Consider the following 11,769-nt stretch of genomic DNA (forward strand, 5'->3'; position numbering starts at 1 on the left):
TTTAAAAGAATGATGAACCTTGTCTCCCACTTGATTCAACCTGGCTATGTATTATACCACTCTAAACGCTAGCAGACTCTATGCTATGGCTTCCATTAGGTAGCACTTAGTATACATGAAAACTTTCTTCAAGAAGTAATTACTTTTGAAACCATAAACATTTCAGTTGGGAAAAGTGAAAAAGAAAGGAGGTGCAAGTAAAGGGAACTAGGAAAAAATAAGAAAATACCCTCAAATATAAACATGTTGATTCAAAAAATAATTTAATGGGGATTTAAATGATACTAGGTGAGCATTTATTCTGTTTCTGCTTTAAATAAAGCATTCTGTTCTATTTGTTAGGTGTTGTACTTGTTTAAGATCTAATGTCTGTTAAAAACCTCTCGAAAGAGATGTATTCATTCTGGTATCCTAAGCACCTATCTGGATGAAAAGCACAAGCAATGGGAAGTCATGGGGCATAAAGGACCTTGCAAAGGCTCTGAAATCCATCTCTTACTTATGGCCTTTGAGACTCAGCCTCCTCCTCTATGTAGTGTTCATAAAACTTAGTGGAGATAGAACACTAGGGACACAGAAGGTCAAAAGAGGTATTTACTACGACTTTCCAAATATCTTCCTTTAGGAAAACAAATATATTTTATTTGCAATGAGGCTTTCTTGTGAATTTTATTCCTCTAAAGAAGAATATTTTTAGTGAACAATTGATTCGTTTGCCTCCCTGTGCTACTTTATTGACAATACTCAGGTAGGGGTGGTTTTCCCTCAAGCAGTTACCTCCATGTGATTTGTATATCAGACCTTCCTAAAAGCATGTTTTCCTGCTCTTTCGTTCCACCCCATCCCAGCTCTACTTCAAATATTGTGATCCTCTATTAAAATGCACAGAACCCTGGGAAAATAAGGAGAAGCAAAATGTTTGTCACTCCCAGCTCTGGTATGCATATATCAGAGGCTAAATTATAACTGATGAAGACAGAAATGGGACCCATATCTGTCTGACTTCAGAAACCAGAAGTGTATCTACTACAAGCTGATGAATGGGAACTCAGATCAAGGCCTAGAGTGGAGAGGAGTCTTCTGATCAGAAGGGGAAAGTAAACAAAGGGCAGCGTTTAATTATTTAATAATAAGTAAGAGAATGACTAGGGTGTTTTTACAGAACAGGATATAATATTGAAATAAAATCCCCCAAAGTGACACAGAAACATAATGCAATCCTCTTAAGCTACAACCCTTCCTAAACCAAACCATACCATTCTCTTCACACATCCTGGAAAGTCAAAAGAAAGGGGATACTGATCTGCATCACACTGGCATTAGAAGCAGATCTAGTTTTAATGAAGTATTACTTCAGGGACTGAAGTTTCCCCCCAAAAAGGGTAAGCTTTTTTCTCAAGAAACATCACTGTGTAATAATCAAGGAGCCAGGGATGGTGGTATTAATTGTTCTAAGTACAGGGATTTGTTTTGCAGAAAGAAGTACCAATCAGAAAGAGAACTGACCAATAATTACTTAACAAAACTGCTTCAGAAGTAGATTTCTAAATCTACTTTTAGACTGATAGTTAGAAAAATCTTACTAAGTTTATTCATTTAGAGGAAATCTGTGCAAGCCTCTGAAACCAAGAGGTATTGTATCAAAAGAGATAAGGTCACTAGACACTTATGTAAGAGCTACTTCTTCCTCAAATGGCCACCATTAAGAGGAGAAACTATTTGCTGTATTTTCTGACTATTACATTACCAAGAAGTAACAATGCACCTTTAGGAAACTAGTATGAAAGAAAAACATAATAAAATTTTTTGCAGGTGACTCTTTGATCTCATAGGTGTGTGTTAATTTTCCAAAGTTGGCACTGGATCCTGCCTTTACAAAATGCTCCTTGAAATATCACATTGAAAATCTTCTCTTTTACTCCTTATTGTAAACACTGTGTATGTTTTTAAGAAGACCAATAAAAAATATGGACTATGGGGCTTCCCTGGTGGCGCAGTGGTTGAGAGTCCGCCTGCTGATGCAGGGGACACGGGTTCGTGCCCCGGTCTGGGAAGATCCCACATGCCACGGAGCAGCTGGGCCTGTGAGCCAGGGCCGCTGAGACTGCGTGTGCAGAGCCTGTGCTCCACAACAGGAGAGGCCACAGTAGTGAGAGGCCCGCGTACCGCAAAAAAAAAAAAAAAAAAAAAAATATATATATATATATATATATATATATATATATATATATATAGAGAGAGAGAGAGAGAGAGAGAGAGAGACTATGAAATTATTTTTCCAATAGTGAAATTGTGGAGAATACATCTTGCATTTCTACTGTATTCCCGCAAAAAGAGGAAGTTCTTTTCCACAAAGACTCTCATCAATGTTAACTCTGGGAGAGAAGTATTTGTAGTTGTCTCATGCTTTGTGGTGAGAGACTCGCACTTTTTCCCCTGTCTCTATTGTGGGAAACAGGGCACACTTTGGGCTGAGAATTCATGCTGTGGTCGGAAAAGAAAGAAACGAAAAATACCCTCATTAACACTGCTCTTTAACAAGTTCAGCAAATGGGCTTCAGGCATTCTAAACAGCAGCAATTAAAAAATAACTTTAGATTTCATACATTTCTTCCAGTAGGATGAAAAGCTGAGGTATGTTAACTTTAATTTTATGGTTTGCGTGAATACCGAGTTCGATTACTCCCTGTCAAAGCAGAAATCAGCCTCTTACAGGGAGTAAGTGCTAATTAAGCAAAACAGAGTAAGCATGTTATCTGAAGTATATTTGATTCTTTCCTGTGCACTTTGGCTGCACAAGCTCTAACCACAGTTTCCGGAGGGACCATCAGTGCTCCCTAAGAATGCCAATGCAGTGTTCCGTCCAGTTAGTGGGGTGCAGAGACCAGTCAGAATGCTGATGCTTTCCACAAAGGAGATGGGGCTAGGGAGGCAAATGCAATCAGGGAGTATTAGCTCTGTCTTGTGTGCCTGCTACAAAACCGTGTCCTCTCAAGACTGCCCTATCCCTTCTTTGCTTTATACGTGTATGTGTAAGTTTGTATATGTAAGCTTTACAAGTCTCTCCTAAGAGAAAACTGAAAATGCCCAGGAAAAAGACAAAACTGCTTCAACAGAGAAAGGTCTCTCTGTTCCAGTTGAAGAGGATATAGAGTTAATAACAGGAAATATCCATCCCCTGAAACTGTATGAAACATGGATGCTTCCACAATTTACTCAAGGTCTCACTGACCAGGCTATAAGTAATTTTAATTATTATTTCTTATGATTATGGTTGATAAAAAGGCTCAGTGGTATGCTAAAAATCTTTAACACTTGTTGACCTTTTTTCTTGATAGCTTTCCTCCTCCCAGGCTCCAGCCAACAGGAGCAGTAACAGATATCCAGATCTTAAGAGGATAGAAGTATAATGGTGCACTGAATATGGAAAGGAAGAACCAGTAATGGTTCCTATACATTCATAACGCGAATCAGCATCAAACTAAGCTTCCCCAAGAAGAAGCTGACAGCAAATAGTTTCTCCTCTTAATGAATTGAGGAAACAACTTTGAAGTTATCCGTAGCCACCGCTTCTGAAGCAACCAGTAGCTTTGCAACTATTAGTTTACTTGTATTAGATTAATTTATATTAGAGTTTATTTAATGCAATTGCTCACAAATTTTAAACCATTTTGTAGAGTAGTGTTCTCTATCTGTTTAAATGAAATGCTTTCCTAAGCTCAAAATCAGTGTTTTTATGTTGTGTAAATTATGAAATTACTGTGAAATATCTGGTAAACTTGATAGGAAACCCCAGATGTCAGCACTTTGCTGGGCAAGATTTAAAGTGGCCCACACCATTAGCCCTCATCAGGAGCAGTAGCAGTGGGCTAAGTCATAAGGGCACGCCCGTCCATTACACTCACCCAGGATACTGTGAGTGAGAAACAAAGGGCAGTCAGACAGGGACCTCTATGCTCAGATTCCACTGCCAAGAAATGGCCTAAGTCAGCTCTTGTTGTTGAAGAAAATAACCCTTTAGCAATCAGACTGAATCCTATTTTAAGTTTTAGAGGAAGAAGGATACTATTTAAACATTGATGAAATGTGCCTCTCTTTTTTTATCAGCATAGAAATCTATTTGAATTCAAAAGAATATGGTTATATTTAGCATAGTGTAATAATTATCTAAAGCACATATCATCGTTGGCTCTGAAACAGTTCTAAAGATGTCATTCTTTTGAAGTCAAAAAATATGCAGTAAAAATGGACAAGGAAGCAAAAATATGAAAAAACAAGTTTGCTGAGTATGGGAAGTTGTTACAAGAGGGGCACAACAAGATAATGTAACAGAGTCCAAATTACATAACATGCAGCAAGGAGTTCTCTTGCTTTAACAACTCCTAGAAAATAAACCAGTAATCTCAATGCAAGAATATCACCACTGGGTTATTTAACAGGACAAATTTTCTGAGGGACACAGGTAGTAACTCACTATACTTCCCCTTTCTCTAATATCTTTTCTCACACCAATTTCTTTTCTTTCCTCGAGGATAGATTTTATCCTGTTGAAAACAATTTTAGTTTTATTTGTAAAGTGGAGTAAATAATATCCTGAGTGAAGTAGGCAGCGTTTTAGCTGAAGATGCTTAGGAATCAAACTTTTGAAAAAGGCCAATCAGCTAGCTAGCTAGCAGTTACCATCAGTGGCTTGCAGAGAAAAAAATTACAGATGATATGTTTGCTAAATAGATAAAAAGAATAAGCAGTTTAGAATGGGTGAAAAATCCCAGGATCTACTGTGACCTAGACCAGAGGTGCCTAAACTTTTTGGAACCAGGGACCGGTTTCCTGGAAGCAAATTTTTCCAGGGAGGGGGGGCGGGGTGTGTGAGGTTCAGGCGGTAATGTGAGGCATAGGGAGCAGCAGATGAAGCTTAGTTGGCTTGCTTGCGACTCACCTCCTGCTGTGCAGCCCGGTTCCTAAGAGGCTGTGGACTGGTACCCGTCCAAGGCCAAGGGGTTGGGAACCCCTGACCTACACACTCAAAAGCAGACAGCTGACCTTTGATTAAGCCCATTTTCCTGTGGAGTGAGCCATAAGGGGCTCCAAGACACAGTTTGGTTTCAATGTTTCAGTGTTCACAGCCAGAGGGCAAACTCAGAATGTCTCCTCCTCTTGCAAAAACTGGACCACGGATGAGAAGTCTTTTTTTTTTGAGTAGCCCTTCACGCACAACATCCCTGCAGATCTGATGGGCTTGACTGCCCAGAAGGACTGGGCTCTTTGTGCTGGTAGCAGAGTCTCATGCTAATCCCAGATCCTTAGCCATTAGTGTTGCTCCAAATCCGCCCTGATAGTAATTAGCCGAGGGAACTCCATCCATCACCCCAGGTACAGGATTATAAGTGTCACTTGACCAACATTGTCCTGAGCTCGTATTTAGGATTTTAGCCAAGAGTTTTGGGTCAAGCCCTAACCTGAGTCCCAGATTCATAGCTTCAGCAGTTCCAATCCTACTAATAGCCAGCAGCAAGTTTTTGCAGATCTTCGAAGCCTGGCCAGTCCCAACAGCTCCACGATGCACCACATGGGAGCCCATGCACCACAGCAGCTCAACCCCTCCCATCCTAAGTGTGAGGTGGCCAGATCGAGCCATTCCCACACTACCAGAAACAGGGGCATCCGTGAAAACCGCTCCCATTTTCTCAACTTCTTTGGCCAATTCTCCGAAAACCATAGGATCAACAGTACTGGAATCTATTAATAGTGAGTCTTTCTTCACTTTTTTTTGAATTCCATTTGCTCCACAATAAGCTTCTAGTGCATTGATGCATTGTAATAATTCTGTCACCTTTTTCGGCTACATCCCCTGCAGAAGACACTACAGGGTTCATCTGCATCTAGAAGCTCTTTGCATGAATCAGGGAACACATCAACAATGGTGAGTGGCTAGCCATGTTTCATGAGCTCTTTTGCCACTGGACTCCCCACGTTGCCTACTCCAATGAATCCAACTGGAGTCTTGGAAGCTACTGACCTAGAACACAGCGCTGCAAGGCTGGCCACCACTGGTTGCTGCAGACGACTCCCTGTACCGGAGGCCGGAGGTGGCTCCACGGAGACGGAAGGAGGCTGCCACGCTGCCCGTGCCCCTCCTTCCCACGGTGACCTCCTCGACTCCCGGCTCACCCACTGGCTGCTATAGGGTGCGTGATGCGGAGGGCCGGCTCGGCTGTGGCGATTCTTAATACCTCTTTGGTACTAGGTTACACATACAGTTTCACCTAGTGAGCGATTTAACAGAAGGAATTTTTTTCTACGGCATTTTTGCGGCACAGCAGATAGAAGCGAGGTCACTATTTCTTTGAAAAACTGAATTAAAAATTTATAGAAAGTCATGATTCATTCTACAAATATGCTGAGTCAAAGAAACGTGAAAATTGATGCGATGGAGGAAGAGCGCTAGACTTCCCTGATGCTCAACTGGCACCTTTCTTCTGGTGTCAGAACATGGTTGTGTAACTCCTTTAATCCCAGTGGATTTTCCAAAAATTCCAGAATCTTCAGATTTTGGTAGCCTCTGTTTACTGCCTTTGCCCCCCTATGCCAAACCCCACCCCACCCCGCACACATTCATTTTTTACCAGTTGTCCTCCGGGGTGTTTTTCTTTATAGAGTTATTGCAGCAGTTTGTTAGACTACTGACCCCCAGTGCAAATGCCCCTCCCCCCGTTTTCTCACCCTGTGTAGTTTTGTTCCACCTTGACCTGGGCTTGGTCACGTGACTTGCTTTGGCCCAATGGCATATCAAGAGCTGAAGCTTGAAGAGCACTCGTGCTTTAGGGCTTGTCCTCATGGAAACCTGACATGTTAGGAAGCCTGGCTAACCTAGTGGAGACTAGGCACAGGCCACAGCCAGCACCAATGGCCAGACATGTGAAAGCAACCAGCCCCAGTCCAGCAACCAGATGATGGCAGCCTCAGTAGTCACCTCAGGTGAAAGCAAGATAGATCCACCCAGGAGATCCCAGCCCATTCTGCTGATTCACAAATTGTGAGGAGATAAAGTGCCTGCTGTTTTAAACCACCAAGCTTAGGAGTAGTTCATCACACAGGAAGAGATATAACTATCTTTACTGTTAGATTATCTTCCCATTTTATACCATGTTTCCCCTCAAACGACTGTTCCTTAATCCAAGATTCTAGAAAAGAAATTAACAACTGATGAGGCTGATAGAGCCTTAACATTTTTTATAAGTTTTGTAAACTTTTAAAATAACTGTTAATAAAATCAATATTTATTTGATCACAAAATTATTTTCTTCAGTTGCCTTAAGAAGTAATGCAGAATTGTACTAAGTTTATACATTTGGAGGCTCTAAAAATGTGTTATTCCTTGGATTCAAGTCCTAGTGTACTTTATGTGGGCATTCACGTTTGCAAAATGATTCCAGGAAAGTTGCGATTTCATTTTACAACTTTGGCCTAAGGAGTCTTATGATATTTTACCTGAGAAAAAGAACACATTAATTCCACTTTCAGCTATTAAACCCATGGCTTCCTGTATTTTCTAAATTCCCTATCAGTGAAGAAGACTATGTATAGCGTACAAGACTGTCATGATTAGGAGGAAGGTAGTACAGAAAGAGCCCATCAAATTAGGCATTGCCCAGTCATGTCAGTATACTAACGTGGCGAGCCACAGGCAGCTTGAAGCCTGGAAAAAAGACAGATACAGTGTAATGATTATCCTAAGGATCCGGATAATGATTCCCATGATTTTGTTTTAAATATTAATGGCAGAGGATTCTGGGGAAATGGTGGTGGCTACAGAGAAGATTTTTATCCCTGAATATGCCACCCCTCCCCTAAATACACAACCCCCCACCCCCACAAAGAAGAAAGAAAAGCATCTAGGATAGCAAGATCAAAAACCCACAGACAACATCTACAACAAGGTGTCCACATTAACTGCAACATACAGCCAGGTAGGAACAAACCAACAACAGGAAAAAGACCTACATATGTGTATCCCAAGGTGTGTGGGAGGAAGACGAGGGAAGGACTCTCTCTCTCTTTAAGGAGAGCCAAAGGTTACTATGGTTCACGAACTCACTGAGATTGAAAAACTCACTGAGAACAGCGGCAGAAACCGGGAGTGAATGTTGCAGGCTCCACTTTGCAGCTGAGTGCAAGAACTTTGAAATGTTCTGAGGATGCCAAGTGTTCTGGGGTCTGTGAAACCTTGACACCTATCAAACCAAAGCACCATTCCAGAACAAATCCCCATACTCAACAAGGACAGGAAAGAGGAGGCCTGGGTAAATGGGCATAGGAGGGCCGAGGAGGAAGATTTTAGAAATTTTAAGGTCATTTTTTAAAATTATGTTGTGGGGCCTCCCTGGTGGCGCAGTGGTTGAGAGTCCGCCTGCTGGGACACAGGTTCGTGCCCCGGTCTGGGAAGATCCCACATGCCGCGGAGCGGCTGGGTCCGTGCACCATGGCCGCTGAGCCTGCGCATCCGGAGCCTGTGCTCCACAACGGGAGAGGCCACAGCAGTGAGAAGCCTGCGTACCGCAAAAAATAAATAAATAAAAAAAATTATGTTGTGAAAATAATAGAAGATAGTGAGCCCTGGAGTTCTGAAGCTAGAAATTATATTCTGATCTATGTTTCCCTCCTAAAGTGGAAACTTATTTCATTTAAAAATGAGCGACAGAAGAGTATTCCATTCACATCCTGTAGAAAATCAGTGAGAAAAAAAAAGAAAAAAGAGGGGTGAAAAGAAAGTTCCAGCAAATCCTGAAAACGTCACAGAAAGACACGTCCACAGAACAAATGAAATTTATTGCCTGATATTGCGGAAAAAGTAAAAGAAATTTTCAAAGGAATAGAAACTGGTTTTAAGAAAAACATAAAAGAAATTAGAAAAATTCAGAAATGAAGTGATTGGAGAATAGCAAGATTTGAAAAGGTGAAAAATTCAGTAAGTAATTTGTTTAAAAAAAATCATGTCTCGAGAGAAGGTTAAACTAGAAGGAACACAAGTTTGAATAAACACAGTGGATAATGTCTCCTTGGAGAAACAGCTGATTTCAAATCCAGCATAAGAAATGAACAAGATGTTCCTGGTACCTCTTGTCATATAAGAGAGCTGGGAAGACTTCAAAGACTACTGTGGTTGTGTGGAAAGGACTCAGGAGCCAACTTGAACAGGATCCGTGAACCTAAGAGGGGACAATCTCTGCATCGATATTTATAACAACCTCACTGAAAACAACAACAAAGCAAGAAAATACCTCATTAGTCATCTTTGGAAGAGTCAACCTTTCTCTCTCTTGTTTTTTCTTTTTTTGTAAAACTGGTAAATAAAATAAAAGAAACATTTATTCTTCCTTTCCTAATTAAACTGTAACTCAGGGCAACCAAGTAGTTGATGAAATAATGTTCTAGCTAGTAAATGAATAATCATCTAGTTAGTAGAATATCACCATTTGGTACCCTTAATAAATTAATGGATCTAGACATTGATCATTAATGGCTGCAACGTCACAGTAAGACAGACACTTTATAGTTCCTTTTGGAATTCATCAGTATTATCTATGAAGTAAACTTGACAAAAAAATCACACCTGAATTATGTCAGTGCTCTAGATCTATCTACCAACTGACAGTAAATACATGGACCAAAGGAGCATGATAAACATATAAGCAGAAAGGGGATGCAATCAGCATAATCCAGACAGTTGGGAACCCTACTGGATGAATGCTTTGAATTCAAGGACAAATACTTGCAAGAAAAATGAGCAAACTGAGTTCTTTTAAACCTATACTTTAAAAGAAATTGTGTTTGGATCAGCAATCAAATAAATAATGGTTATTAAAATAAAAATACATTTAGAGGACAATCAAGGAAACATGAACTGACTGGCTATTTGTTGATATTAAGGAATCATTATTATTTGCGGATGTGTGATAATGACATAGTTGAGCTTAAAAAGGGCAGTTCTTGCATTTTAGAAATATGGATACTGACGTTTTCACTGAGAAAAAGAAATCTGGGATTTGCTTTAAAATTGCTGGGGATGATGGTGGTAGTAGTAAGAGAGGGTGCAGAGACAATCTATTGGCCTGAAATGGACATTTGATGAGAACAATGGATGAAAGTTTCTACTTCTTTCTCTTTATTTCTGTAGATGTTTGAAATTTTCCATACTAAAACATGTTTTATAAATGTAGATGGCTTGCAATGTGCTCTTCTGAGCTCTCAGAAGGCAAAAAGCCATTCTTAAATTAGGAGCTTTCTTCTCTAGCCAAGAATTCTAATGATAATTTTGTCCCAACTGGCCAGTGCACTCAGATTGCTCTGAGATCTGTTGGTGGGAAAAAATCAGCACAAACAATAAAGAGGCTCTTCAGTCTTAGAAGAAAACAACAAAGAGTAAAGGCTGCTGCTAGGTCTGGGGCAATAGTGTAGTTACCAGTATAAGACAAAATATTAGTTTCTTCCAAAATCCACCTGTTACTACTGTGTATACTTTTGCAGCAAAGTATCTTTTCTACGTTGTCAGCATTAAAGTAAATTTACTATTTAGGTAGCATTTAAATTATCATATACTCAAAGCCTAGAAAGAATCCCCTAGGCTGAAATGACGTTAAATCTTAGTTGGGCCATTGCAGTGTATTCTCCAGTCTTACTTGCTTTGTCTATAACTGTCGTAAAAAGGTGTGAGGAGATCTGCCAATATTAATGCCAGGATTCAAAATGAGTTCTTTGTAGCTTGCTTCCTTCAGGATCTTCTGCCCTCAGACCCATGTATTTACTTAATGCCTCAGATTATTGTATATGTCACATCTTTCCAACTAGAAGACAAGCTCCTTTAAGGGCAGTGACTAGTCTCATCAACATCGAATTTACTCCAACACCAGTGCTTTCAAAATGTGTGTTGTTTAGTATATGTCTGATCGTAAGAAGTTATAGAAACATTTCTACTCTAACTAAATAATAATGATACTACTACTACTATTTCTACTACTACTGCTAATAAAATGTATGAAATAGAGTATAAATGGGAAAATAAAGATCACACTGGAAATCCCAGACTATAAAATGAATGATCCCAAAGCCACTGGCCAATCCATCGACTGTAAACAGTTACTTGTGAATTGGTCAACATTTAAATGCATAATTGAGACAAGGGTTAAAACAAATTTTATTACCAAAAAACACAATTTTTATACCTACAATTTTTGAGCTCAACTAACCTGTAGTTTTAACAGAAATAGATGAGATTCAAAGTATTCATTCAGTTTCCTAAGTGATCCATTCCCTATCTTTCCTTATGAAACAATCAGTTACAACTCTAATAATTTGTCAAGGATTCACCAATCTCTACTTCCTTTATTTTCCAAGGTTTGGTATCATTACAGAATCAAGTCCTTTGGCGGAATTTAATAGTTTCAAAATCCCTCAGCAATATTATTCACTGGGATAAAATAATATGAAAATTTAACAAACACTGACTATGTGCTGAGAAATGATCCTTCAGTGATTCACTCAAGGTGGAGACTAGCATTCAGGCTACACCTGAGGTAGAATTTGAATTCCAAAGTGGACCTTTAAACCACAGCTCATCTTCTCTTTTTAAAACCATCAGAAAGAAGCCTGTTGCCTGACCTTTGAGATTCTGCAAAGAGACCATATTTAGATCTTTTGTCTCTTTTAACTTCCCTAGTCCCCTTCTCTACTTTCAGAATAGTGATTCCCAGATAAGTACAATGAGTTCAA

General features: G+C 39.8%; 1 pseudogene across 1 annotated transcript; it reads right to left on the bottom strand.

Moving 5' to 3' along the window:
• Window positions 1–4,961: 4,961 nt before the first annotated feature.
• On the bottom strand, window positions 4,962–9,293 carry LOC308611457 (3-hydroxyisobutyrate dehydrogenase, mitochondrial-like; annotated as a pseudogene). Its single transcript has 2 exons — window positions 9,282–9,293; window positions 4,962–6,181 (listed from the first exon to the last, which is right to left on the bottom strand). The product of its transcript is annotated as a 3-hydroxyisobutyrate dehydrogenase, mitochondrial-like (transcript).
• Window positions 9,294–11,769: the final 2,476 nt, after the last annotated feature.

This window comes from Mesoplodon bidens (genome assembly GCF_964165515.1).
Source record: "Mesoplodon bidens genome assembly, contig: HAP1_SCAFFOLD_436, whole genome shotgun sequence".
NCBI lineage: Eukaryota > Metazoa > Chordata > Mammalia > Artiodactyla > Ziphiidae > Mesoplodon > Mesoplodon bidens.